The following is a 27,170-nucleotide window of genomic DNA, read 5'->3' as shown; positions in this document are numbered from 1 at the left end:
GTCCCTTAACCTCTTCCTCTGTCCCCAGGTAGAGAGGGGATGCGTGTGGAGTGGGATGTGGTTTCTGAGCGGCACGGTGTCTGTCACTGGCAGTGCCTGTGCTGAGGTGTTGCTGGCGCTCTGCGCCTGGAGATGCTGCTCTGTGGAGATGCGGCTGCTCTCTCCTCCACTTGCAAGGCTTTAATTTATTTCTGAGCCTGCACACTGGTGGAAGAGGGATTGGCCCTTCCCTACCAGCCCCATAAAACCCACACACAGAAGCAGGCACTGCAGCCGCCCCTCTCAATGAGGACGGGGCACCGGCAGAGTGATGGCAGCTGGTAACTCGTGAATGGCGTGCTGGCGGGGGCTTCCACGACTGACTCTGGTCTTCCCAGCTCTCTAGCAGAGTGCTGTGCCTGTCTTCACAGCCCTCTTCCCCTGCCATGGCTTCTCCCAGCTGTTCCTTCCCTAGCTGCCACTGGCTGATGGCAAAGGTTGGGAGTCTGGAACTCAGGACCAGAAATGTCAAGAGTCTGACATCCATGGAATAAGATATGGTGGAGAGAGAGCTTTGGAGCCTGAAAGCCCTGGGGTTGAGTTTGGGCTCTGATAGTTCTCCCAGTAACCTTGGGCAGCCTCAGAGTACTCCTCCGGCAACGACTTAATGTGATCATGTTTGTAAATGCTGAAGCTGAAGCTCTAGTACTTTGGATACCTGATGCGAAGAGCTGACTCATTGGTAAAAACCCTGATGCTGGGAAAGATTGAGGGCAGGAAGAGAAGAGGGCAACAGAGGGTGAGATGGTTGCATGGCATCATTGACTCAATGGACATGAGTTTGAACAAACTCTGGGAGATAGCAAAGGACTGGGAAGCCTGGAATGCTACAGTTCATGGGGTCCTAAAGAGTCGCACATGACTGAGCAACTGAACAACAACAACAGTGTTTGTAAAGAGTCTGGCATGTGGTAGGATTTCAGGAAGTGTAGGCCGAAAGAACAATGTGGGACTGAGGGAGAGTAATTATGGATTCAGTATCTCCCTCCTCCAGGAAGCCTTCCTGGACTGCTGCTCTCCTCCTCTGGTCATTAGTCACTGATGCTTCTGATGATGGTCCACATTTATATGCTTCCATCACATGCTGACACTCATATGAGAATGAATATATTTTATGGTGTAAGAACCTGGGCTGAGGGGCAAGGCAGGGAACAAAAGTTCAAAGCCTCCATGTGCTTTTGAATGTTTGACAGCTGGCTTTCTTGGGGTTGGAAGAACCCTTGATTGTAGCTCTTGCTGATTTCTGTAGTGTACATACTGTCTCACCATAGTTGTTTCTAAGATACTAATGGCTTAACAACCAGCTTGCAGTTTTTCTGAAGACTTAATTATGGGCACCCGTGTGAGCTGAATCCAGCAGACTACTGAGAAGACACTAGTCCACAGGGAACTTGCAGACCAGGATCGTAGTGCTGGAAAGATAGGGAGTCTGAGGTATAGGCGTGCTGAGGCCAACTGAGGAGCCAGGAACACACACAGACACACACACACTCACACCCATCCACACACACACACACCCCCTCATACACAGAGTTAGGGCAGGTAGGGTAGGCTAGCAGATGACCTGAAATTCTGAAGGTCAAGGCAAAGAGGCAGAGAAGAAATCAGAAAGGCATTTAAGAACCAAAAGGAATCAAGTTTCAAAGAGCCGGGCAGGGCGACTGCTGAGAAGTAGTGAGGAGCCAAGGATGCTGGGCCGGAGGAAGGAAAGGACACAGCCCAGAAGACGTGCTCTGGGGACGCTTTCATCCCAGTCCAGCTGCTTCCCAATGGACGTCCTTCTGTGTTTCCTGCAGGAGAGAAACTGCTCAAGACCACGGGGAAGAAGGACACAGTGCTAGGATGGAGGGGGCCTCATGGCAAAGACTGACGGGATGCCGGATGCTTTCCTCGGCTTCCAACTTTTATTTCTGACTCATTTTTCCTGGTCAGTGGGTGACTAGACATTTTCTGCAGGGACCCGCCATGCTTTTCAATGGAAATATGTCACCACCTCTCACCTGCTGGCAAGGGCGTGTACTTTTTTAAAATTAATTTTTACTGGCGTATAGTTGCTTTACACTGTTGTGTTAGTTTCTACTGTACAGCAAAATGAATCGGCCGTACATACACATACATCTCCTCCCTTTTGAGCGTCCTTCCCGTCCAGGTCACTACGGCGTGTTAAGTAGACTTCACTCTGCTGTACAGCACGTTCTCCATTGTTACCTATTTCATGCATCGTATCAATAGTGTACCAGTCCCAATCTCCCATTCCACCCACCCTCCTCCCCCTTGGTATCCATGTATTTGTTCTTTAGCAATCCTACTACTGGGCACATGTGCAGAGAAAACCACAATTCAAAAAGGTAACATGTACCTCAGTGTCCATAGCAGCACTACTTACAATAGCCAGCCAAGACACGGAAACAGCCTAGGTGTCCATCGACAGATGAATGGATAAAGAAGATGTGGTGTGCACACACAATGGAATACTTCTCAGCCATAAAAATGAAAGAAAGTGGGTCATTTGTAGAAATCTGGGTGGACCTAGAGAGTGTCATACAGAGTGAAATGAGTCAGAAAGAGAATAACAAATGTTGTACATTAACACACATATGTGGAATCTAGAAAAATGGTGTAGACGATTCTACTTGCAAAGCAGAAATAGAGCATACTTTGACCTGTGTTTTCATTCCTGGGAATGGGTTTGCTGAACCATTCAACTTCTTCCTCAGCTGGGTTGTGGCTCAAGGTACCTATTTATGATGCTGGATTGAAAGGACTTTATTTATGTATTTGTTTATTGAGCTGTTGGACTTTGAAATTTGGGTAATTGTTCATGTCTTCTCTTTTTCCTTGGCAATTCAGAACCAATTTGCTATTAGGGCATCATTTTACTTTTAGTTCACCCTTGGCTGCATGCTATTTTTTTTCCTTTTATTTCATCACCCTAATATCCTCACTTGTTTTTCTCAATCTCTTTGCATATATAAACTGCCTCAATTCTTTCAGAAATGAGTTAATTAAGAGTGAACCCTATAATATTTTGCCTATGCTTTGAATAAATGTATATTGAAAGTCCATAGGATGGATTTGGAATCAATGCTTAAAATCTCAACAAACAATATTGCATTCTTAAGGGCTATTAAAGAAACTACAAGTGCCTGCCTCAAAGAGACTCTAGTTTCAAGTCATAGACAAAACAGATAGATCTGAGTTAACAAAAGTGTTTAGCTACAAAATTATAGAGGCATTATGAATGGAAAGATTTCTCATGGTCCTTCATCCATTCAAGAATCATGACCGAGTACCTGAAATGCTGGAGACACTGGTTACATCCGGTGGTAAAGCTTTTCCTCTACGTAGACACTATACATCTAGGTCACAGAGGGCGAGGACCGGGCTGGCTTGTCGGTAGAGATAACTTGTGAGAGTGTTCCATCAGGATGAAGTGGATCCTTGGTCTTTTCCTGGAAGATATGAGCCTTAGCAGTTGTGCTTTTAGTGAATCGGCATTTTCTTTGTCACCTACCATAGACAACTTTTTTGCTATGTCATTTTATTGATTTTAAGAGCTTAAGAGTTTAGTCTTACAGTTGACCCTTTTGACAGCTTATCCTGGTTTCATCAGTTTCATTGTTTTTTTAAAAAATTATTATTAGAGTACTTGCTTTACAATGTTGTGTTGGCTTCTGCTGTACAACAGGGTGAATCAGCTCTATGTATACATGTGCTCCTTCCCTCTTAAACCTCCCTTCTGCCCACCCCCCACCCCATCTCACCCCTCTAGGTCATCACAGAGCACCCAGCTGGGCTCCCTGTGCTACACAGCCACTTCTTACTGGCTATTCTACACGTGGTAGCGTGTATACATCAACGCTACTTCCATAGATGGCGTTTTGTTTCAGTTAAGGAGGCGAATGTTTCCTTCTCAGACTGCCTCAACTCCCAGACGTCTCTGCTCGTTGGTAGGATGGCTTTCCCAGGCTGCCCTGAGAGCCTTAGCTTCCCTCTGCCACCTCTTCTTAAATGATGTCTGGACCTTGAGCCAGATAGCGTGAGGGCCAGTGGGTGCAAGAGGCAGCCAGCCCTGACTTACCCATTGCCATAGAAGCCCAGCTGTGAATGGCACGTGGATGCCCATCACTGTTGGGAAGAGGGGACCCAGGGCGGGCCAAGATGGCAGATGGCTTAGAGTGGCATGCTGTTCTCAGGCCCTTCTACCTTTGTTACTGGTGCCGTTTGTAGCTGCTGGTTACTGTTTTTAGCTTGGCTGCCCGTGGGCTTGAAGAGGCAGCGTTTGTAGTCACTCAGGAATGCAGGGTATTTTTAGCAAAGAGATTCTGCTTTGGGCTTGTGCACTGCGTCCTTTCACTTATAAGATGGCAGAGGAGGGCGAGCAGCTCGATCTATCCACAGAAAAAAGAGGTTGGGAGGGGATGTATAGCCAGCACCCTCTGTTGGGTCTCCCATGGGATTAAAACAAAACCTTGCCTCCCCATTCTTCCTCAGAAGTTGATGCCCAGGTGAAATGAAGGTATACAGACTCCACGAAGGAAGGGAGGGTGGGTCAAAGAGCTACCAAAGGAACTGTGGAGCCGTGGAACCACACGTAAGTAGGCTGGACCATAAGAGAATGGGTGTTGGTGAAATGAAATCCACTGAAACCTTTCTCTTGTACTTGAAATCAATTGTACTTATTTTTTTAAACTAATTCACAAGAAAGAGTGAACGGACAATGTTTGCCCATCAATTTATTCATTCTTACTATAGCAACATAAAATTTTTAGTCTGGAAAATGTATGAATCATCTAGCTTAATCCATTCTCTTCTCTTCCCTGCCTGACACCCTCCTCTCTGCTCCTTTTATTTCTAAAATTTTTGAATATTTTGGGATTTTTAAATTTTTTTTCACTACGGCGTGTGGGATCTTAGCTTCCTGACCAGGGGTCGAATCCAGACCCCTGCACTAGAAGGTGAAGTCGTAACCACTGTACCACTGGGGAGGCCTCTCTGCTCCTTTTAGACAGAAAGAAGCTGAAGTCCAGAGAGGTTAAGTGACTTGTCTAAGTCACATGAATTAATAGCGACTTTGGGATTGGAACCCAGGTATTCTGACACCTAATTCCCTATTCTGCATTATTTCTATACTGTCTGTGTTTATTATTGATGATAGACAGGGAGGCCTGGTGTCCTGCAGTCCATGGGGTTGCAAAGAGTTGGACACGACTAAGCAAATGAACTGAACTGAACTGATCTGAACTGATGTAAATTATATTGTTGGAAACACCTATGTTGCCTACCTTTTGTTCTTATTTTAATGAACAAATTAAAATGAGAACTTAAAAGATTGCCTGAAATAGGGATGGGCAGGGACCATGCTTAGAGTCTTAGAACTGTGAGACTCTTCTTTCTTCCTTCTTGGCTGCCTTTTTTGGGTTTTTTTGCTGCTAGATGTAGCTCCCATTTGTCGAGCACCTACCTCAGAGAAGGCTCCGTGCTGAGTCCATCCACATGGACCATTTTGCAAACTTAAGAGCCTTCGAAGAAAGCGTCATACCCTTTTTTACGAATCTGAAGACTGAGATGCAGAGGTGTGAAATGGTTTGCTTAAGATTAGATACCAGCAAGTGCCAGAGCAGGAATGAATGCTAGGTCCAGTCTCCCATAAAGCTTGGGGCTCCTCCCACTGACCACCGGCTGTTCTCACCACACCTTAGGAGCTGCGTGTTCTGTGTCTTGGGCACGATGGGCGGCCCTCTGATCAGTGGCGTGTGCTGCCAATGTTCAATGTCTATGAACAATGTGGATCTTCAGGGAAGAGGAGGAGGAGATGTCATCTGTTCCCTTTCTTAAGTCACTAATGAACAAAACGTCCAGAAGTCCCTACAGACAGGGTACCTCTTTCCTTGGACCCTCAGATTTGCTTTAGAGCTGCTACTTGTGCACCTGGGCTCTTATCTTTGTTCCAGAACTCCCTGTGTATGTTTTGTCTCCCCAGTGGGTTTCTATAAAATATAGATTATTATAACTGGGTTAGTGTTTACTGAATGCCTCCCAAGGAGCTAGGAGCTGGGTCACAGAGGTGGCTCTCTGTTTTGGATCTCATGGCAGGACTGGGCCTTAAGCCACTCATGTATACTTTTAACAAATACAGTGCCAGGCAGCCTTAAGGTGTGAGCAGTCTAGTAGAAGAGGAAGACAAGCACACAGGGTTACCTGAATGTCCCAGATGCCTCCGGTTCTGTGGGTCAAGGGCGCTAACCCTGACATTGGCTGCTCAGTGGAACCCCATCCCACCTGCAATCCATGGGTGTCGCCAAGTCTCCAGGAGGCATCTCATTGTGGGGAGCAGGCTTCCCACTAGGCTGTATCTCCAATTCCTGACTTATCATTGCACAAAGATTTCAATACCTCATTTGGAATACCGAGGATACCAAAGGTCCTAGCAGGACATGAGGAATCGTGAGAACTGAAGAGCTACTTTTTCTCAGGTAGTGAGGTTCCCGGGTTGGGCAGGAGGAGGAAAACCATAATCTCCATGGGTTAAGAGAACTATCTTTGTACCCCCAGTTCCTATTGTGGTATGTGTCAAATACATATGATATTGAATGAATAAGAGGATGCATGAGAATGGATTTATTAAATGTTTTCTTCCCTGTAAACTCATAGGGAGATCTTTAATGGTCTGGAGTGTTGAAAATTGACATGTTAGAAAAGAATAGAATGGGGTGCACATGTCTTCTTTAAAAACTTTTTACTTTGTATTGGGTTAGAGCCAATTAACAATGTTGTGATAGTTTCAGGTGGACAACAAAGGGACTCAGCCACATACACGTCTGCATACATCTGTTTGAATTTGTGTTTTTGGATTTTTTTGGATACATACCCAGGAGTATGCAATGATCATAGCAGCATTATTTAAAATAGCTAAGATATGGAAACAGCCTAAGTGTCCACCAACAGGTGAATGGATAAAGAAGATGCAGCATATATATATACACATATATATGTGTATTCACACATACACATGCTGGAATATTACTCAGCCATAACAAAGAATGAAATAATGCCATTTGTAGAAAAATGGAGGGACCTAGAGATTATTGTACTAAGTGAAGTATGTCAGAAAGAGAAAGACATATACCATATATGTGCAATTTAAAAAACATAGCAAACTAGTGAATACAACAAAAAAGGAGCATTCTCACAGATATAGAGAAGAAACTGGTGGTTACCAATGGGAGGAGGGGAAGGACATTACCGAGATGGGGGAAATAGGGGGTACAAACCATTGAGTGTAAATTGGCTTGAGGATGTGCTGTACAGCACTGGAATATAGCCGATATTTTGTAATAACTGTAAATGGAAAGTAACTTTTAAAAAATGTATAAAAATAAAAACTTAAACATCTAAACAAAGAAAAGAATAGAATGGGCTTGGGATCATTCTGTATTGAGAACAGGTCATGGAATAATAGAAAAATACATATTTTTTTTAATTAAAAAAATATTTTTTAAAGAAATGCTGGATCTCCTTCGTTCCTTCAGTTCCACTGTCACCTTTTCCAACTGTGCTCTCTGCTTGGGCGGACTGGCCTTCAGGCCTCTTCTATAGCTCCTTGGCCTTCTGGCTTTTCCCTGGCAGAAGGAGGAGAGGGTGAAAAATTTTAGCCACTCAGTCCAACTCTTTGTGACCCCATGGACTGTAGCCCACCAGGCTCCTCTGTCCATGGGATTTTCCAGGCAAGAATACTGGAATGGGTAGTTGTTCCCTTCTCCGGGGGATATTCTTGACCCAGGGATTGAACCCAGGTCTCCCGCATTGCAGGCAGATTCTTTACCATCTGAGCCACCAGGGAGAGAGGGTGAGGTCTGGGCATTTTGCCCTCTGGCTCTCTCCCTTAGGGTTGTCCCTGAGATGTCTATGTCTCTGACTCTTCTTTCTTTTTGTAATCCCCTTCTCCTGTTTCCTCAGACCCCACTGTTAAAAACTCTGGGTGTCACCCCTTGTGATTTCTCTCTACCTTGCCTACATTTAAAAAAAGTATTTATTTGGCTCTGCTGGGTCTTAGTGTGGCACACAGGATCTTTAGTTGCAGCATGTAAAATCTTAGTTTTGGCCTGCAGGATCTAGCTCCCTGAGAAGGGATCAAACTTAGGCCCCCTGCATTACAGAGCATGGAGTCTTAACCACCAGACCACCAGGAAAGTCCCCTTGCCCATGTTTTTGAAACAGTTCCTATATTAGACCTTTATCAGATTATCCTAATTCAAGTGTGCCATCGTTTCTTCCTTGCAACTGGATAAAATAGGTGCTAGTCCTCATATCTTGAAAACCTGCTTAAGGTTTCTCCCAGCTCATCCTTATTCATATGTGCCTTCATCGCCTTCATTTTAAATAGTTTTTTTCCAGCAAGTAAGTCAATCAGAGATGTTGGTTTATTTTCATGGATGTGTAAACACTAATCTGGGAAAAGGGGGGCTGTTATATCATCCAGACACACACACAAAACCTACTTTGGTAGCAGCCAATGTACGGGGCAGCTTGTTCTTCATCTCAAGAGAAAGTGACCCTGGAAGAGAGAAGGTCCCTCTGTCCTCTCCTGACTGGACTTCTTCATTGTGTTTTGTATTCCCTCAAGGCAGAGCTTGATGCAGGGGTTGGGGTGTCAGTGGCTTATGTAGGGAGGACCCTCAGAAGAAAGAAGGAAGCGGGGTGACACCAGGAAGGTGCAAAGCAAGGATGTGGCCCCAGACAGAGTCTCATACCTGATACCCAGGGAGCTCTGGAGCATAAATGGTACCACAGGGTTGGTCCCACTTTGAGGCGAAGGTGCCGTCCTTGTACCCCTGGTGTCCGTCCGTTATTGGCTGTGGACTGACTCTGGGGAAGGGCTGTCATATGGGGTTGGGGTGGCTGCTGTTCTGCTGAAGGCAATTCTCTGAAGAAGTGGGGGAGCTGTGAGCCAATATTCACAGCAGCTGGAGGGCGGGGTGGAGGAGGAAGCACCAGCCTGGCAAAGGGTGTCTGAGCAGGGCCCAGTAGCGTGGACTACATCCTCCCAGCTTTGTTCAGTGTGTACAGAACTACCATTGCTCACTTCACTGATTAACATGTACTTTTATCTACTCCCTCACTCTCTCCTTCCCTCCTTTCTTTTTTTTTTTCTTCATAAATGTAAGCTCCTGCTATGTAAGAACCAGTGGGATATTTGAGACAAATATAAGACATGGTTCCCTCTTGAAGGCTCTTCCTGTCTCATTGGAATGACTTATCCTACCATAGAAGGCAAGGTGTGAAGGTACTTTTGCATGCATGCATGCTAAGTTGCTTTAGTCGTGTCTGACTCTTTGTGACCTCATGGACTGTAGCCCGCCAGGCTCCTCTGTCCATGGGATTCTTCAGGCAAGAACACTGGAGTGAGTTGCCATTTCCTACTTCCCTACTCCAGGGGATCTTCCCAACTCAGGGATCAAGCCTGCATCTCTTATATCTCCTGCATTTGCAGGCAGGTTCTTTACCACTAGCACCATCTGGGAAGCAGGGTATGAAGGCACATTTAACTGAATGTTGGCTCATGTGGCTGAGAGAAAGGAACTCTGGGAGTTTAGAGAAGCCATCAGTCTGTAAGGGCTGGGGTCATCATGGCGGATTTAAAGGCGAAACCACTTGTGAGGTAACTGGTGCCAAAAATGGCGCCCGGAATCTCCCATTCCCCATCCCTGGGCTCTTCCTTCTCAGCGATACTGGTGGAAAACAAATGGTGTGTTCAGTTCACATCCCTATTTAATTCAGTTCCTTTTAGGCCACGCGAAGTTTCTGTTCCAACAAAAGGCTCTGTAGGGGTGGCTCTGCAGACACCCTCTTGTTCTGCCTTAAAACAATGGGGCGGGGACGAGTCATTGTAGAGCAAGGTGGAGGCTGCATCCACCCTGCCCAGAAGGCACAAATGCGGCCTTTCAAGTCAGGGCCGTAACTCAATCCTTCTTTCAGTTCTATCTGTGGGATGAAACCAGGTGGAAAAGCGAGGCGGGGAGGAGATTGTGGCAGCTTTGACCTATTCAGGGTATGTGGAAAAGGATTCTGTCTTCAAATAAATGTGCATTTAAAAAATTTAAAGTATAGTTCCTGTATAATATTATATAAGTTACAAGTATGCAATTTAACAGCTTCCCTGGTGGCTTAGTGGCAAAGACTCTGCCTGCAGTGCAGGAGATGTGGCAGGAGCTGTGAGTTCAGTTCCTGGGTTGGGAAGATCCCCTGGAGAAGGAAATGGCAACCCACTCCAGTGTTCTTGCCTGGGAAATCCCATGGACAGAGAAGCAGGTGGAGGGGCTACAGTCCACGGAGTCACAAACGAGTTAGACACGACTTAGTGACTGAACAACAACAAATACAATATAATGATTCACATTTTAAACATTATACTCCATTTATAGTTAATATAAAATACTGGCTATATTCCCCATGTTGCACAATACATCCTTGTACTTTATTTTATACCTAATCCTTTGTACCTCTTCCTCTCTACCCCCTGTTGTGCCCCTCCCCTCTTCCCTATCCCCACTGGTAACCGCTAATTTGTTCTCTCTATCTGTGAGTCGAATTCTTTTTTGTTATATTCACTAGTTTGTAGCAGTTTTCAGATTCCACATATAAGTGGTATCACACAATATTTAATAAATGTGCACTTTTGATGCTACCCATCTTTGTCCATCTCTCCTTTTAAGGCCCTCATATGGGCCCTAGAGTTCAGGCCAGGTTGATCAGAGTTGGAATACAGAGACCAAATCCTTCTGCAAAGCAAGAAGACTTTCTCCAGGTTCCCTGGCTCTATCCCCCTGAATCTGTCATCAGCATATCCAAGTCACAAAATGTCGGATTGGAGCTGCTGTCATTGGAAAGAAGGGAAATTGGCACGTGGGTTTGTCCATGGCAGAGGTCCTGAAAGGTTTCCTATTTAATGTTTTATTTGCATTAGAAAAAATAGGCAGCCTCTTTGAACTGGAGAGGATTCAGTGTGTGCACGTGTGTGCGGATCGTGCGTTGAGGGCTGTGTAGTGGGAGCTTCTGTAGTACACTGAAACCCACTCCTCAACAGCAGCCATTTTCAACATGATCCTTGTGTTTGCTTGGCAAAATTCAGGATTGGAAAAACAAAAGGTTTTCCTGCCAGATTCCATTAATTTCAGCAGCAGCAGTAGCAGCAGCAATCTGGTTCTGTCAGATGAATGTTTGACAAGAACGACCAGGAGTGAGGTTGGGGAGTCTTGTGGGATCTTTTCAGTGAAAGTCCAGGTTCTCTCTGCCCATCTTTTCTCTTCCTAAGGAACATGTGGCCAGAATGACTGGATGGTGCGCAAGTGAGCTGGCAACATCCCATGAGTAGGTGGGAGGATGGGGGAGCTCTGGGAGGGAGCAGAGATGTGGAAGAAATGGACACTGTGGGCTCGTGTTGGGAGTGTCCCCTCTGAACCAAACAAGAGAGATGTCAAGGGTCACTCCTCACCTGCTGGGGCTGGAGAGCATCCAAGGGGGCCTGGTGCCGAACTGTGAGGCCACGGGATAAATCCCAAGGCGTCTGCTCTCTGGGGTCGCAGCACATTGCCTGGAAAACAGGAGCTGGCTGGTTATAAAGGGTGACCCAGAGTGAGCAGGAATGAAGCTGGGGAATTTCCACTGGTTCCATGATGAGTCTGCCTTGTGTATGACCTGCTTGGAATTTTTTAGGAGTCCTGTAAGTGGGCTGGAGACACTCCCTCAGGGGTAGGGTCCTAGAAGCTGGTCCTGCAGTTAGATGATGATACTGGACAAAGGGCTATTTGGTCAGTTTTATTTATTTATTTTTCTTTCTTAGATTTTATGGTCCGGGGGAAAACTTTATGGAATTGGGAGGATCAGTGAGCACGTGGTCAAACTAATGAGCTCAGTGGATGGTCACCAGCCTTTGCTGGGAAGGTGCATGGAGCCAAGAGAGTCAGACCTGCTCACACTGAGGTGTAAATAGCTTCTTATCACTCTTTGGATTAGATCACTTTTCCTGAATTATCAAGCTCATCACGGCTCTTCCACGTGGTTGGTGAGGGTCCAAGCGGTTGTCTAAAAACAAATAGCCAGCAAAGACAACACCCCACTGTCCATCCCCCCAAGCATCTCACAGCCTTCTGACAAAGAGCTAAGTCGTGCTGATGCTGGGGGTATCGATGAAGCAGCTTCACTTACTGAGTCCTTGCTGTGGTGCCTCACCGGGGCCAAGTCCTGGATTACACGTTTGGTTTTCTGTTGTTCCTGGGAAGGCATGGTTGTCTTTTTTAAAGAGACTGAAGTATAGATGATTTAAAATGTTGTGTTAGTTTCAAGTGTGCAGCAAAGTGATACAGTAATATATATGTGTGAGTGTGTACATATATATATATACACATATGTATTCTTTTTCATCTTTTCTGTGACGGCTTGTCACAGGATGTTGACTTAGCTCCCTGTCTATACAGTAGGACCTTGCTGTTTATCTATTTTATATATGGTCATTTATATTAATATCTAGATGTTCAAGCTGGATTTAGAAAAGGCAGAGGAACCAGTGATCAAATTGCCAACATCCGTTGGATCATCAAAAAAGCAAGAGTTCCAGAAAAACATCTACTTCTGCTTTATTGACTATGCCAAAGCATTTGACTGAGTGGATCACAATAAACTGTGGAAAATTCTGAAAGGGATGGGAATACCAGACCACCTGACCTGCCTCTTGAGAAACCTGTATGCAGGTCAGGAAGCAACAGTTAGAACTGGACATGAAACAACAGACTGGTTCCAAATAGGAAAAGGAGTACGTCAAGGCTGTATATTGTCACCCTGCTTGTTTAACTTATATGCAGAGTACATCATGAGAAATGCCAGGCTGGATGAAGCACAAGCTGGAATCAAGATTGCCGGGAGAAATATCAATAACCTCAGATATGCAGGTGACACCACCCTTATGGCAGAAAGTGAAGAAGAACTAAAAAGTCTCTTGATGAAAGTGAAAGAGGAGAGTGAAAAAGTTGGCTTAAAGCTCAACATTCAGAAAACTAAGATCATGGCATCTGGTCCCATCACTTCATGACAAATAGATGCGGAAACAGTGGAAACAGTGACAGACTTTATTTTTTGGGGCTCCAGAATCACTGCAGATGGTGACTGCAGCCGTGAAATTAAAAGACACTTGCTCATGGGAAGAAAAGTTATGACCAACCTAGACAGAATATTAAAAAGCTTTGCCAACAAAGGTCTGTATAGTCAAAGCTATGGTTTTTCTAGCGGTCATGTATGGATGTGAGAGTTGGATTATAAAGAAAGCTGAGTGCCGAAGAATTGATGCTTTTGAATTGCAGTATTGGAAAAGAGTCTTGAGAGTCCCTTGGACTGCAAGGAGGTCCAACCAGTCAATCCTAAGGGAAATCGGTCCTGAATATTCATTGGAAGGACAGATGCTGAAGCTGAAACTCCAATACTTTGGCCATCTGATGTGAAGAACTGACTCCTTGGCAAAGACCCTGATGCTGGGAAAGATTGAAGGCGGGAGGAGAAGGGGGTGACAGAGGATGAGATGGTTGGATGGCATTACCGATTCAATGAACATGAGTTTGAGTAAACTCCGGGACTTGGTGATGGACAGGGAAGCCTGGAGTGCTGCAGTTCATGGGATCACAAAGAGTCAGACACTACTGAGCGACTGAACTGAACTGAATTTATCTCTCCCTACCCACTGGCATGGATATCTTTGTTTTACAAGTGAGGAAACACACCTGAAGAACTTAATCTGCCCAGAGTCACATAGAGCGGGGACTTTAGCCCAGTTCTGTTTACCTGCAAGGCCTGACTGGAGCCCCTGGTACTGATGATGGTCAGTTTTACATGTCATCTTGACTGGACTGTGGTACCCAATTATTTACTCAAATCCTAATCTAGGTGTTGCTGTAAAATTATTTTGCAGATGTAGTCAATGTCCATGATGGATTCACTTTAAGCAAAGGGATTCACTGTTAAAAATCTTCATAGGCTGCATCCAATCAGTCGAAGGCTTTCTGAGCCAAAAACTGAGGTTTCCCAGGGAAGAAGGAATTCTGCCTCCAGCCTCAACATCAACTCCTGCTGAGTTTCCAGCCTGCTGGCCTGACCTACAAACTTCAGACTTGCTTGTCGTGTGGATTTGGGACTTGCCAGCTCCCATAATTGCATGAGCAAATTCCTTGAGATAAATATCTTTATACACTCACATATACACAGAGTCTACTGGTTCTGCATAAAAGACCCATAGGCCTTTTATTTAGGTCCTATTAAATAATAAATTCCTAGTTCCATAGGAAAAGATTGTGTTATTATTGCTCAATAATTACATTCATTGAGCAAGACAGCATGATAAGTTCTGTAATAAAGGGGCATCTGCCCTGGGCTCTACGCTTTAGAGCTAAAGGAGGAAAGAGCATGGCTTTTCCTCTCAAGGGAGTTTCATTACAGTTGAGAAATACTGCATCCCATTTTCTCTTATTCTTTGCTGTCTCCTCTCAGAGCCTTTATACTTTTACTGGGAGGGTTTCTGTCTGCTCAAGAGATGAGGACTTTGTCTTCCCCGGGATAAAAACCTGCTGGAGATGGTTGAGGAGGTGGAAGGTTGAAGGAGTGATGGCAGTAAGGGCATGTTTGAATGGGATGTTTTAACATTTGCCTTCTGCTTTCAGTTCAGCTCTTTACATTTATTCCTTCCTCACTGAGGAGTCTCACTCTTGTCCTCTGGAAAGTCACACAACTGACTAAAGTGAAAAGTGTGTTCTGAGAGACCATGCCAGAGCATGAAGCAAGTGTTAAGGGATCTGGCGAAGGGAGATAGTTCTGATGGGGAGGTCAAGCAAGGCTTCTCAGAGGCACCATCATTTGGAGAATGACTTTTCTTTGGCCAGAGGGGCAAAGGTAGGGGTGGAGACTGCTCCCAAGAGGGGTAACATGTCTAGGAAAGACACAGGGCAGAACACCGGAGGCACATTCACACAGCTTTGAAAGCATGTTTCGTTTTTGTTATTTTTAAGTTTTTACTGGAGCATAGTTGCTTTACAATGCTGTGTTACTTTCTGCTGTACAGCAAAGTGCATTAGCCATACATGTCATATATCTCCTCTTTTGGGGATTTCCTTCCCATTTAAGTCACCACAAAGCATTGAGTAGGTTCTCAATAGTTATCTATTTTATACATCAGTTCAGGTCAGTTCAGTCGCTCAGTCGTGTCCGACTCTGTGCGACCCCATGGACTGCAGCACGCCAGGCTTACCTGGCCTTCATCCCACCTCCCTTTCCCCCCTTTGTGTCCATATGTTTGTTCTCTGTGTCTGTGTCTCTATTCCTTCTTTGCAAATAGCTTCATCTGTACTTTTTTTCTAGATTCCGCATCCAAGAATTAATATTCGGTATTTGTTTTTCTCTTTCTGACTTACTTCACTCTGTATGACAGCGTCTAGGTCCATTAATATTCAACTTAGTTGATATACAGATTGAAAGGAAAGAAGGGATATGGAGTAGAATGTGGGCTAGGAAAAGAATTCAGGTTCAGACTTGGGATCATCTATAGAGTAAAATAAGCAAACTTTAGGGAAGGGTGTTATTTTCCATTTTAGTTCAATTTATTGCATGGCTCTGACATGGTTAGTGTGTATATTCTGTAATACAGGGGTAGGATGGCACGTCTAAGAAATGGAAGGATACAGCCACAGGCTTCAGGATTTTAGAGTCATCCTGGGATGATAGATTTATTAATAGTAGGCCTGGAGAATTCCATGGACTGTATAGTCTGTGGGTTTGCAAAAAGTTGGACACGACTGAGCAACTTTCACTTTCACTTTCAACATTCATTTGAGAAACTTTCATTTGGTGTCTGCCATGCTTTAGAAACTCCTGGAGCATGTAAAATTAAATTTGGATATGCCCTCAAGGAGCTTACAACTGAGTGATTGAAGACAGGAAGGTAAATTATATTTTATACCCCAGTGTTTAAATGATATGTTGGGAACGTTCTTGGTGGTCCAGCGGCTAAGACTCCGCAGTCCCAGTGCAGGGGGCCTGGTTCGATCCTTGGTCAGGGAACTAGATTCCACATGCCATAACCTAAAGATCCCACATGCTTCAGCTAAGACCCAGTGTGGCCAAATAAATAAATATTTAAAAAATTAAATAAAAATAAAAAACTCTTTAAAAAGCTATGATGGAGGAATCATACTGGTAATTTGGGAGTCCAGAGGGTTGATTTGAGGAGGTAGGAAAGAAAGGCTCTCTGGAGGAATGTGTTTTTAAATCCTGAGACTTGAGCATGTTTAGGATACAAAGTGATGAAAAGGAGACAGCAGAAAAGGAGAAACTCAAAAGGAGGGAAGTGATGGGTGGTGAGGGGCAGGACCCAGAGCCAGATGAAGGATCTGCCTTGGACAGGATAAAGGATGCTTCAGAAGGAAGGTAGAGATGACAGGTGAGGGTATAGACAGGTTAGTGGTAAGGAGGAAGCCAAGGGAGCATGTGCCCCACATTCTCAGTATTTGTAAAGAAGTAGGCAAGGATGAAATAGAGTGAGGAGGAAGGGGATAGAGCAGGATTTGGAGGTGAGAGAAGATACCCAGAAAGGTAGGTGAACCAATGTTCATTGCAGAATTATTTACGATAGCTAGGACAACCTAGATATCCATCGACAGATGAATGGATAAAAATCTGTGGTACATAAATACAATGGAATATTACTCAGCTATAAAAAGGAACATATTTGGGTCAGTGCTAATGAGGTGGATGAGCCTAGTGCCTATTAAACAGAGTGAAGTAAGTCAGAAAGAGAAAAACAAATATCATATACTAACGCATATATACAGAATCTGGAAAGACGGTACTGACGAACCTATCTGCAGGGCACTGATGGAGACAGACATAGGGAACGGACTTACGGACACAATGAGTGGGGGAAGGAGAGGGTGGGGCGAATGGAGAGGTTAGCATGGAAGCATATACACTACCAGATGTAAAATAGACAGCCAGTGGGAATTTGCTGCATGATTCAGGGAACTCAAACCAGGGCTCTGTGACAACCTAGAGGGGTGGGATGGGGTGGGAGGTGGCAGGGAGGTTGAGGATGGAGGGGGAATATGTATACCTATGTCTGATTCATGCTGGTGTATGGCAGAAACTAACACAATATTGTAAAGCAATTATCCTTCAATTAAAAATAAATAACTTTTAAAAAAGGAAGGTAGGTGAAGAGAAGAGAAGGAAGGCATGGTGGCAGGGTTGGGTTTGGAGACGCATGGTGTCAATGGTCATGTGGCTTCCACTGGCTTCCCTCAACAAATTGGCTGCAGGAGCAAGGGCATTTGATAGATACGTGATCCTTAAGGATAATGGCAAGGAAGTGACTAAATGGATAGATGATTAGAAAGGGAAGGATGTGAAGCCAGTTGAGAGATGATAGTTGGAGAGACATTTATTTTGTCATGGACAGAAAGTATCCATGAGATGCAAAAAAATAAAAGTAAATGGAGGAAAAGAAAGATAAGATATTGTGCTCAGAGTAGGTGATCGGCTTTTCAGATGGAAGGTGTTGGAAGGCAGGGTATAGGTTACGAGGTGTCAAAGTCCATGGTACAGAACAGGCTGAGAAGCATCATTGTGTAAGGGTTCCCTGCTATCCGTGAAGGCTCTGTGGATGATGGCAGGACCAGGATGCAGAGCAACACAGCTGGATAAATGAGGGGAGTGACAGTGAGGATGGAGCAAATAACCTCCTTCCTCTCCTGAGTTCTGCCGTCCATGGACGTCTTTTCTGTCTCTTTCATTTATCCATTTACCCGCAGTTTAATTCTCCAGGCCCATTTTTACAGAAAACACTTATATGGGATGGTAAACCTAGATTTCAGAGAGCCCAGAAGAGTTGAAGGGAAGTCAAATGATAAGGAGGATCCAGGCAGGTGCCTGGCAGAGGTGAAGACCATCTGGTGGAAAAACAGGATCTGGGATGTGAGATGTTTTTGAGATGCTACAAGCCCCTGAGAAGGTGACACTTCTCATCTCTTGTGGGACAGTGGACCTCTGGGCTTTTGCTCTAAGTTCCCAAGAGAACATCAGAAATATTGCTTTGGGCCTTCATAGAGCTCAGATTACCTGAGGGGAGGGCTTCCTATGGCCTGAAGCAGGATGGAAAACACTGGGGTTCTCAGTGTTCTCTGACTTTGGCCAAGGTCATCCCTGAGATAAGAAGAAAAGAGAAAGAGAAAGAGAAAGTGAAGTCACTCAGTTGTGTTCAACTCTTTGCAACCTTGTGGACTGTAGCCCACCAGGCTCCTCTGTCCATGGAGTTTTCCAGGCAAGAGTACTGGAGTGGGTTGCCATTTCCTTCTCTGGGGATCTTCCCGACCCAGGGACAGGACCCAGGTCTCCCGTATCGCAGGCAGACGCTTTACCCTCTGAGCCACCAGGGAAGCGCCCCTGAGCCTAGAGGGAGGATGAAATTGGATGAAATCGGCTGGTACTCTGATGAGAGAGGTGGCATCCCTGGGCACCCAGGCTGGGGGAGGTTGGCTCCAGTGGGTTGGCTCAGCATACCTTCATGGTGATATTTAATCAGTTGCTGAAGCTGATGGTCCAGATGGAGAGAGCGTGGTGTGCTGTCAGGCTGAAGTCATCAAAGAGGAGTCTCCGGGGGATTGGGGCTGTTAAACAGAGTGCCTTTTATAGTCTGGGAATGGAGGCAGAAGTGGACTAAGCTCCTCAAAGACTGGGTCCTATGAAAGGACCACTCTGTCCCCTATTTGGCTTCTGGCAGCCACACCAATGGGTATGGGGTGAGGGCCAGGCATCTTCAGGGGATAGCAGGGCTTGGTGAGTTGGTTACTCAGCAAATAGGCAAAGTCTCTATTGCATTGGTCTCCTTGCTGGTTTTGTGGGTGTTCAGAAGTCTTATTACTCAGTCCCAATCTGCCCACTTGCTTTCATAGGAGGTATAGGATGGTGCTACAATCAACCACACCTGGAAGCCTTGGTAGGCATAATGGTGGGCCTGGGCTGCTCCCTATGGTTTTGTTTGCATCACTGATTCCTGCTGAGACTAGTAAATTTCTCTGTGTGTGTGCCTGGCAGCCCATGATGGGGCATTCCTAGCTAGCAAGTCCTCATTAGTTCTGCCTTCTGGAACGGATTCTATTCTAAGCTATCCATCCTGAGATCTGCAGAGCAAAGGGAAGTGGGATGGGATTAGGGGTGGGATAGGGGAGAGAGAGGGCTTCACAGCTACAGCAAGAAAGGTGAAAAAGAAGGAGGGAGAGAGAAGACACTTTCATGCCATTTCTTTGGTGAGGACGCCGAGTCTGCTCAGGCTTAGCCCAGGGAGCGGAGGAATGAGCTGGAGCTCCTGGCCCTCTTATGTCCTGCTATTCCTCTGCCCCAAAGGGCCCCTTTCTTCTCTGCAGTGGTGTCTCAGCATCCTAGTGTTGCTTGTTTCTTTATTCAATTCCTACATAATATAAAGGTCCTTGGTTCCCCTTTAGACGCTGAAGTTGGAGAGGTGGGCCCTGTTCTGCTCCTTGGTATCTGGACACATGCGGGTGATGTACTCTTGGACAGCTGGATGCTTCCATCTACCTGGTAATGAGCAGAAACAAATTCAGTGACAGCAGAGGTACCATAGGCCAGACTGGGCCTGTAAGTGGGGTGGCGGCCCCAACGCTGCCTGGTCTCCTTGCTCTGCCTGTTGGCCGCTTCTTTCGTGTTTCCATCACCTCCATGGGCTCTTAGTTTTCCTTCCAATAAATCTCTTTTCTATGGAAATTGGAGTTGCTTTCTGTTGTCGTCAACTGAGAATCCTGACTGAGAAGCATTCCCCAAGAACCCACAGAATCCCTTCTACCCTTTCTTAGATACGAAAGCCCTTGGAACATGTTGCTTTTTGAGTTGGGTTTAGAAACCTTGTTTTCCTGTGTTATAAGCTCCTTGAGAAAAGGGATCACATTAGATTTTTCTCTACAGAGAGTATTTGTGATGATTTGCCTACCCTCTAACATTTACTGAATGATAAATATGCAAATGACAACGTGGCTGAGCATGCATATTAGCTACCTGTTGAGACACAGTAAATGCCCCAGAACTTAGTGGTTTAAAACTGCAATAACTATTATCTCACACTGCTACTAGGAGTTAGGAATTCAGAGTGGCTTAGCTGGATGGTTTTCTCATTAGTTTCAGTTAAGATGTTGCCTGGAGCTTTTGCATACTGGACTAGATCTGGAGAATCTAATCTCAACATAGTTCACTCAGTTCAGTTCAGTTCAGTTGCTCAGTCGTGTCCAACTCTTTGCGACCCCATGAATCGCAGCATGCCAGGCCTCCCTGTCCATCACCAACTCCCGGAGTTCACTCAGACTCATGTCCATCGAGTCAGTGATGCCATCCAGCCATCTCATCCTCTGTTGTCCCCTTCTCCTCCTGCCCCCAATCCCTCCCAGCACCAGGGTCTTTTCCAATGAGTCAACTCTTCGCACGAGGTGGCCAAAGTACTGGAGTTTCAGCTTTAGCGTCATTCCTTCCAAAGAAATCCCAGGGCTGATCTCCTTCAGAATGGACTGGTTGGATCTCCTTGCAGTCCAAGGGACTCTCAAGAGTCTTCTCCAACACCACAGTTCAAAAGCATCAATTCTTCGGCGCTCAGCCTTTTTCACAGTCCAACTCTCACATCCATACATGACCACAGGAAAAACCATAGCCTTGACTAGATGGACCTTTGTTGGAAAGTAATGTCTCTGCTTTTCAATATGCTATCTAGATTGGTCATAACTTTCCTTCCAAGGAGTAAGTGTCTTTTAATTTCATGGCTGCAGTCACCATCTGCAGTGATTTTGGAGCCCCCCCAAATAAAGTCTGCCACTGTTTCCACTGTTTCCCCATCTATTTCCCATGAAGTGATGGGACCGGATGCCATGATCTTTGTTTTCTGAATGTTGAGCTTTAAGCCAATTTTTTCACTCTCTACTTTCACTTTCATCAAGAGGCTTTTTAGTTCCTCTTCACTTTCTGCCATAAGGGTAGTGTCATCTGCATGTCTGAGGTTATTGATATTTCTCCTGGAAATCTTGATTCCAGCTTGTGTTTCTTCCAGTCCAGCATTTCTCATGATGTACTCTGCATGTAAGTTAAATAAGAAGGGTGACAATATACAGCCTTTTCCTATTTGGAACCAGTCTGTTGTTCCATGTCCAGTTCTAACTGTTGCTTCCTGACCTGCATACAGATTTCTCAAGAGGCAGATCTGTACAAAAAAGATCTTCATGACCCAGATAATCACGATGGTATGATCACTCACCTAGAGCCAGACATCCTGGAATGTGAAGTCAAGTGGGCCTTAGAAAGCATCACTATGAACAAAGCTAGTGGAGGTGATGGAATTCCAGTTGAGCTATTTCAAATCCTGAAAGATGATGCTGTGAAAATGCTGCACTCAATATGCCAGCAATTTGGAAAACTCAGCAGTGGCCACAGGACTGGAAAAGGTGAGTTTTCATTCCAATCCCAAAGAAAGGCAATGCCAAAGAATGCTCAAACTACTGCACAATTGTACTCATCTCACATGCTAGTAAATTAATGCTCAAAATTCTCCAAGCCAGGCTTCAGCAATATGTGAACTGTGAACTTCCTGATGTTCAAGCTGGTTTTAGAAAAGGCAGAGGAGCCAGAGATCAAATTTCCAACATCTGCTGGATCATGGAAAAAGCAAGAGAGTTTCAGAAAAACATCTATTTCTGCTTTATTGACTATGCCAAAGCCTTTGACTGTGTGGATCACAATAAACTGTGGAAAATTCTGAAAGAGATGGGAATAGTTCACTCAAGTGACTGGCAAGTCAGTGTCGACGTTGGCAGGAACCCTCGGTTTCTATCCATGTGGACTTCTTCACTGGGCTACTTGAGCAGCTGGCTTCCTCCAAAGCAAATGAACCAAGCCAGAGCAAAGCACATATTGCAATGCCTTTTGTGATCTAGCTTCAGAAATCACACTCCTTCATTTCTGCAATATCCTTTGGTTACACAGGCCTGCTGTATTGGGTGTGGGGAAGAACTATGCAAGGGCAACATCTTGGGGGTGTCTGTTGCCACCTGGTTCATGAAGACAACAGGAGTGGATCTCAGGGTCAGGGCCTACCTCAGTCAGATGCTTTGGAGATCACAGGGAGAGCTAAAAATGATGTTGGCCAAACTGGCTCTGAAGATTAAAGCCCGGGGTCTGTCCACTGTGTTTGCTTGGTCTTGCCTGGGGGTCTCCACTTTCAGTTTCCTGACATGGTGGATGAACCCTGCCTCCCCCGCAAGCCCCCACCCCCACCTTAGTGTCCATACTCTGATTCTCAGAGAACTGGACATATGGCATGGAGGTGAGGAGGGCAGAGTTGGGAGGCTTCAGTTAGAGACCTTACCCAAGGCCTCTGGAGGAGGAAATGGTAACCCACTCCAGTATTCTTTCCTGGAAAATTCCATGGCAGAGGAGCCTGATGGGCTACAGTTCATGGCGTCCCAAAGAGTCGGACATGACTGAGCTCGCAGGCATGCACCCAAGGCCTCTCATTCCTACAAACTTCCCATGTCATTTATCCCTCCTGTGATTCCACTAAGTTCTACATTCTTCTCTTGCTGTTTGATTCTAGGAAGGTGGAGTGGGTTGAATCCCCAAATTCATGTCCACTTGGGACTTCAAAATGTGATCTTCTTTGGACACAGAGTCTTTGCAGATATAATTAAGGAATTGAGAACATATTGGATGAGGGTGGGCCCTAATTTCAGTGAAAGTGTACTTCTAAGAGACAGAAAAGGGCAAGAACACAGAAAGGGAGGGATGTGACGGTGGAGGCAAAGATGGGAGTGGGGTGGTGTCCTCATGTGGTCTCAGTTACAATGTTGACTGTCTATGAGTCAAGGGAGGCTGAGGCCTGCTGGCCTGGAGAGAGGCTGGGCTGTTTCTCCTTCAGAGCCTCCAGAAGGGAGCCATTCTGCTGACACCTTGATGTTGGACTTCTAGCCTCTAACTCTAAGAGAATATGTTTCTGTTCTTTTAAGCCACCCAAGTTTATGGCGATCTGTTACAGCCGCCCTGGGAAACCAATACAGAAGGGGAGAGAGAATACAGATCTTCAAGACCTTCCAAGCCTGACTGTGGCTCAGAACCGGTAAATGAAGCAGGAACAGGGTTGAGGCAGATGCTCTGAGGGGTGAGAAGGTTTTTCTTTATAACCTGGAGACCCTCAGGGCAGCCTGTTCACCTCCAGCCTCCCCACCCCCATGGTGCTGTGCCTGGTAAGGTCCTGAGGATTGTTGGCACTTTGGCATGGGGTGGAGATGGGGCCAGGGGGCCTCCCATCTGAACAGGTGGAGTGAGAAAACGAGACCTGTCCTATCCAATGGCCCATTCATTGACTTACTCAACGATTCACTCATTGAGTAACTAGCTAACTAATTAATTGATTAACTAATTAGCTGGAAGCAAAGCTATGTGGGTCCTTTCTTCTCTTTTCTCTAGTTTATTCCTATATTCCACCAGAATCAAATGCTTCTCCTAAAACCGAAGCCCTTTCAGTGAGGTGGAAAGAAGCTCTTCCACTAATTCATGCTAGTGTCTCAGACTTTTTTTAGTGATCTCATGGCTTTTTCATCAACAGGATATTGGAATTTTAAAAGCAAGACCTGGAAAACTCAGTCATCTCTGTCTAGCGCTGGTGATGGGATCAAGGGAGGGACTCCCTCCGACCTAAGCTCAGCCCACGGCAGTGATTCGGCTGTGAATCTGTCATTACAAGCTAAGGGAGTAGGCTTCCCTGTGCAGTCTGAGATGGCATAGGATGGGGTTTGGTTCTGGAGGAATCGAGGAAACCCATTCTGCCCTTGGGTAGCTTCACTCCCAGCTGTGCAGGAGAAGCCTGGAGATGGGATAGCTTACCCCAGGGCTTCCTCTTTGGGTGGAATTGACCTTGCGATGGCGGTGTTTTCCCCAGTCCCTTCCTCTGGGGCTCTTTAATGCCAGTCTGAACAGTCTGGAAATGGAATCCCTGGGACCCTTCCCCATTATCATTATTATAATAAACTCCACGATTGTAGCCGCGGAGCCTCAGGCTGCAGGAATGCAGACTCTAATTACCTCGCTTCTAAATGCTCCTGGTAATGGATGATGAGGCCTCGTACATCAGACCAGTTAAATTGTTGTGCGACTCGGCCGCAATTTAACTCGGCAGACGACACACTCAGACTTGGCATATAGAGAGAATCTGAACTACTTGAGAATTAAGTTTTAGAACAAACTGGCAAGGGCCAGGGAAGCCTTTGGAAGGGAGAAGTTAAATCAGTGAGGTCTTGGACCTGAAATTATTATCCATGACCACCTTCTTTTACTGCCCACCTGGTTCCATGTTCCAGGGAGCAGAGCCTGGAGGCTGTAGGGATGTTCAGCCTCTCTGCCAGGCACAGGGGATGAGGAGGGCTGGAGATGGGACCACACAGTGTCTCTGTCCTCTAGGAGTTTATGTCCGGTGAGAGGCGGAGCCCACACATCTGTTTCATGGACCACACTGGGAGCCAGTTCCTCGAGTTACAAACAGGATCTGGGGCTTAAAGGAGACCAGGTAATCTTGCCACATGGCATGGGGAGCTTATGGAAGGGGTTATAGGGAAAGAATATCTGGGGACTTCCCTGGTGGTCCAGGTTCAATCCCTGGTCAGGGAACTAAGATCCCACACGTCTTGGAGCAACTAGGCCAGTGCTCTGCAACTACTGAGCTTATGTGCTACAACTACAGAGTCCCTGCATCACAATGAAAGATCCCACATGACACAGCAGAAATCCTGAGTGCTAAGACCCAATACACCCAGATAAAGAAAGAAAGAAAGAAATATGAAAAAAAGACCAGGACTTTTTTTTTTCTTTTTTTCTTTTTTAAGAATATCTGAATTGCTCATTAAAGAAGGCACAGAGTTTGGGCAGGCTAAAGGGAAAATTAGAGAGTGACCAAGATGCCTCCTTAGAAAGGAGGCTGTGAGCAACGTGGCCCATGGCTCAACATGGCTCCCTCCCTTTTCACCTGCCCTAACTCACCCGTTAGGTGAGTGGGCAGGTGAAAAGGGAGGGAGAAAAGAAGAAGGTGGCACTGTATCCTGGAAGCTGGGGCCAGGCTGTGAGGCTAGATTCCTTCCTTTTTTCAAGGGAGCATACATGAGCAGGGCTCACCAGTAACACCGGCCAGAGGCATACCTGGTCCCTGGGGTTGTGCCTCTGAACACAGGCTGGTCAAGCTGGGGCCCGGCGTGCAGGGCAAAAGGTCCGAGTTAGCTCCACACTAAGTCAATAGAGTTCAGACCGGCTGGATGGCTTCAGTGCTCCCGGGCACTGCCCCTCCACCCTCCCTGTTGCCATGTCCTTAAAGTGGGACTCGGGCATTTGCGTGGTCATCCCTACCCCTGGTGTGATCCTCTCCTCTCCTCCCCACTCCTTTTCCCAAGTTAGGATCAGAAAGGGTCAGCCCTGCTCCAGAGAATTTGACCTTGGGGTGAAAACCCAGTGGCAAGGAGGTTTGCAGGCGGACTGCAGCTGGCCACGTGCAGGTCAGGGACACTGTGCTCCCTGGGGCCTGTTCCGTCTGCGCGAATGGATATGTGATGTGGCATGTCCTGCCACCCCAGGATGGATGCTGTTCAAGCTCCGAGGGACCACGGGGCTCTCGCCGGCCTCCCCTCGACCAACCGTCTTTTCCTCCTTCCTGCTGCCTTTCATTCACTCGCAGGCCCCAACGGCTTCCAGAGCTCCTTATACGTTTGCTGTGAATCCTTATTTCCAGATTAGCCACCATGTACACAACGTGGAGCGTCTCTGATTTGAGGAGCAAAAACAGTGATTACTAGATTGGTTCTCTCTCGCAGAATGCGGAGGAACAAACAATGCCACACAATTTCAGTTTGTATAGCATCTTTCAAACCATCCAATGCCCTGGGCACAGCGTGGAGTTGCTGTAAATAATACAATCGCCGAGATGAACATTCTAAACATCTTTGCATCGAGCTTCATTTCATCCTGCCATACTGGAGGCTGGAATGAAAGAGAGGGGGCCGGTGTGGCCCCAGACCCGGATGGGAGCCAAAGGGGGCGGGCGGCTGGAGAGGTGGTGGAAGGGAGATGGGGGACGGTGGCCTGGAACAGTTGCGTTTAAATGAGGGCAGGAAATGGGCTACAAAGCAGGGAGAGGTGGGAGGAGCTGGTCCTGGAGAGGGAGTGGGGGCCGGAAGGGTTGCTCGGGCAGGATGCACCTCCGCCTTCCGAAGGACTGGGAGAGGCAGGTGGAAGGGGGGCAGGAGAGGTGGCTGCTTTCATGGAAGGCTTTAGGGAGACTTGAATGAACACGGGGTGGTTGGGCTGGCTGTGTTACTTACATAACCTGTTGTGTGACTCAGTTTTGTCTCCCTGACCTTGGCTTTTCCATGAGGGGGTCATAGCAGTTGGCCATTAAGTTCCATGGCAGATCTGATGGTCTCTGAGCTATTGATTCTGTGGCTCCCACAACCCAGTCCCCCGCCCCTCAACCATGAGAAACCATCAGGTGTTCTGACTGCTTGTCCTCTGCCTGGGGGTAAAAGGCAGAGTACTCCCCCCCGCACCCGCCATTGCCCCCACTTTCTGCAGCAGGAACCGCCTCTCAGCTTCCAGTGGACCAAAATCCCCACCTTCCGGACTGGCTCTGGAGAAGAGGAAGGTGAACTTAAGAGACTGCACCTCAAATGAATAACCTGGCTATGTCTGAATGCTCCTGTGGGATGTTGGGCAAAAGCCAACCTCTCTGACTCTCCATTTGCCACTTTAAATGGGCAGAGAAAACCAGCCACAGCCAGTCACAGGATTCTGGTGAGGATTCACTGAAACAGCAAGGTTCCTGGTATACCGTCTGGCACAAAGTGAGTGTACAATTATTGGCTCAGGCAGTAAAGAATCTGTCCGCAATGCGTGAGACCTGGGTTCCATCCCTGGGTGAGGAAGATCCCCTGGAGAAGGGAATGGCAACCCACTCGGGTATTCTTGCTTGGAGAATCCCACGGACAGAGGAGCCCGGTGGGCTACAGTCCATGGGGTCA

At 46.3% G+C, this 27,170-nt stretch overlaps 1 long non-coding RNA gene across 1 annotated transcript; it reads left to right on the top strand.

Moving 5' to 3' along the window:
- Positions 1–4,413: 4,413 nt before the first annotated feature.
- LOC112441861 (uncharacterized) lies at positions 4,414–26,715 on the top strand. Its single transcript, XR_003029792.2, has 3 exons — positions 4,414–4,633; positions 21,305–23,230; positions 24,571–26,715. It is a non-coding gene; the product is annotated as an uncharacterized lncRNA (long non-coding RNA).
- The last annotated feature ends 455 nt before the right edge of the window (positions 26,716–27,170 follow it).

The sequence above is a fragment of the Bos taurus genome, chromosome 16, assembly GCF_002263795.3.
Source record: "Bos taurus isolate L1 Dominette 01449 registration number 42190680 breed Hereford chromosome 16, ARS-UCD2.0, whole genome shotgun sequence".
NCBI classification, from domain to species: domain Eukaryota; kingdom Metazoa; phylum Chordata; class Mammalia; order Artiodactyla; family Bovidae; genus Bos; species Bos taurus.
The sequence above is the reverse complement of the archived record's forward strand: the minus strand, read 5'-3'. Positions and strand labels throughout refer to the sequence as shown.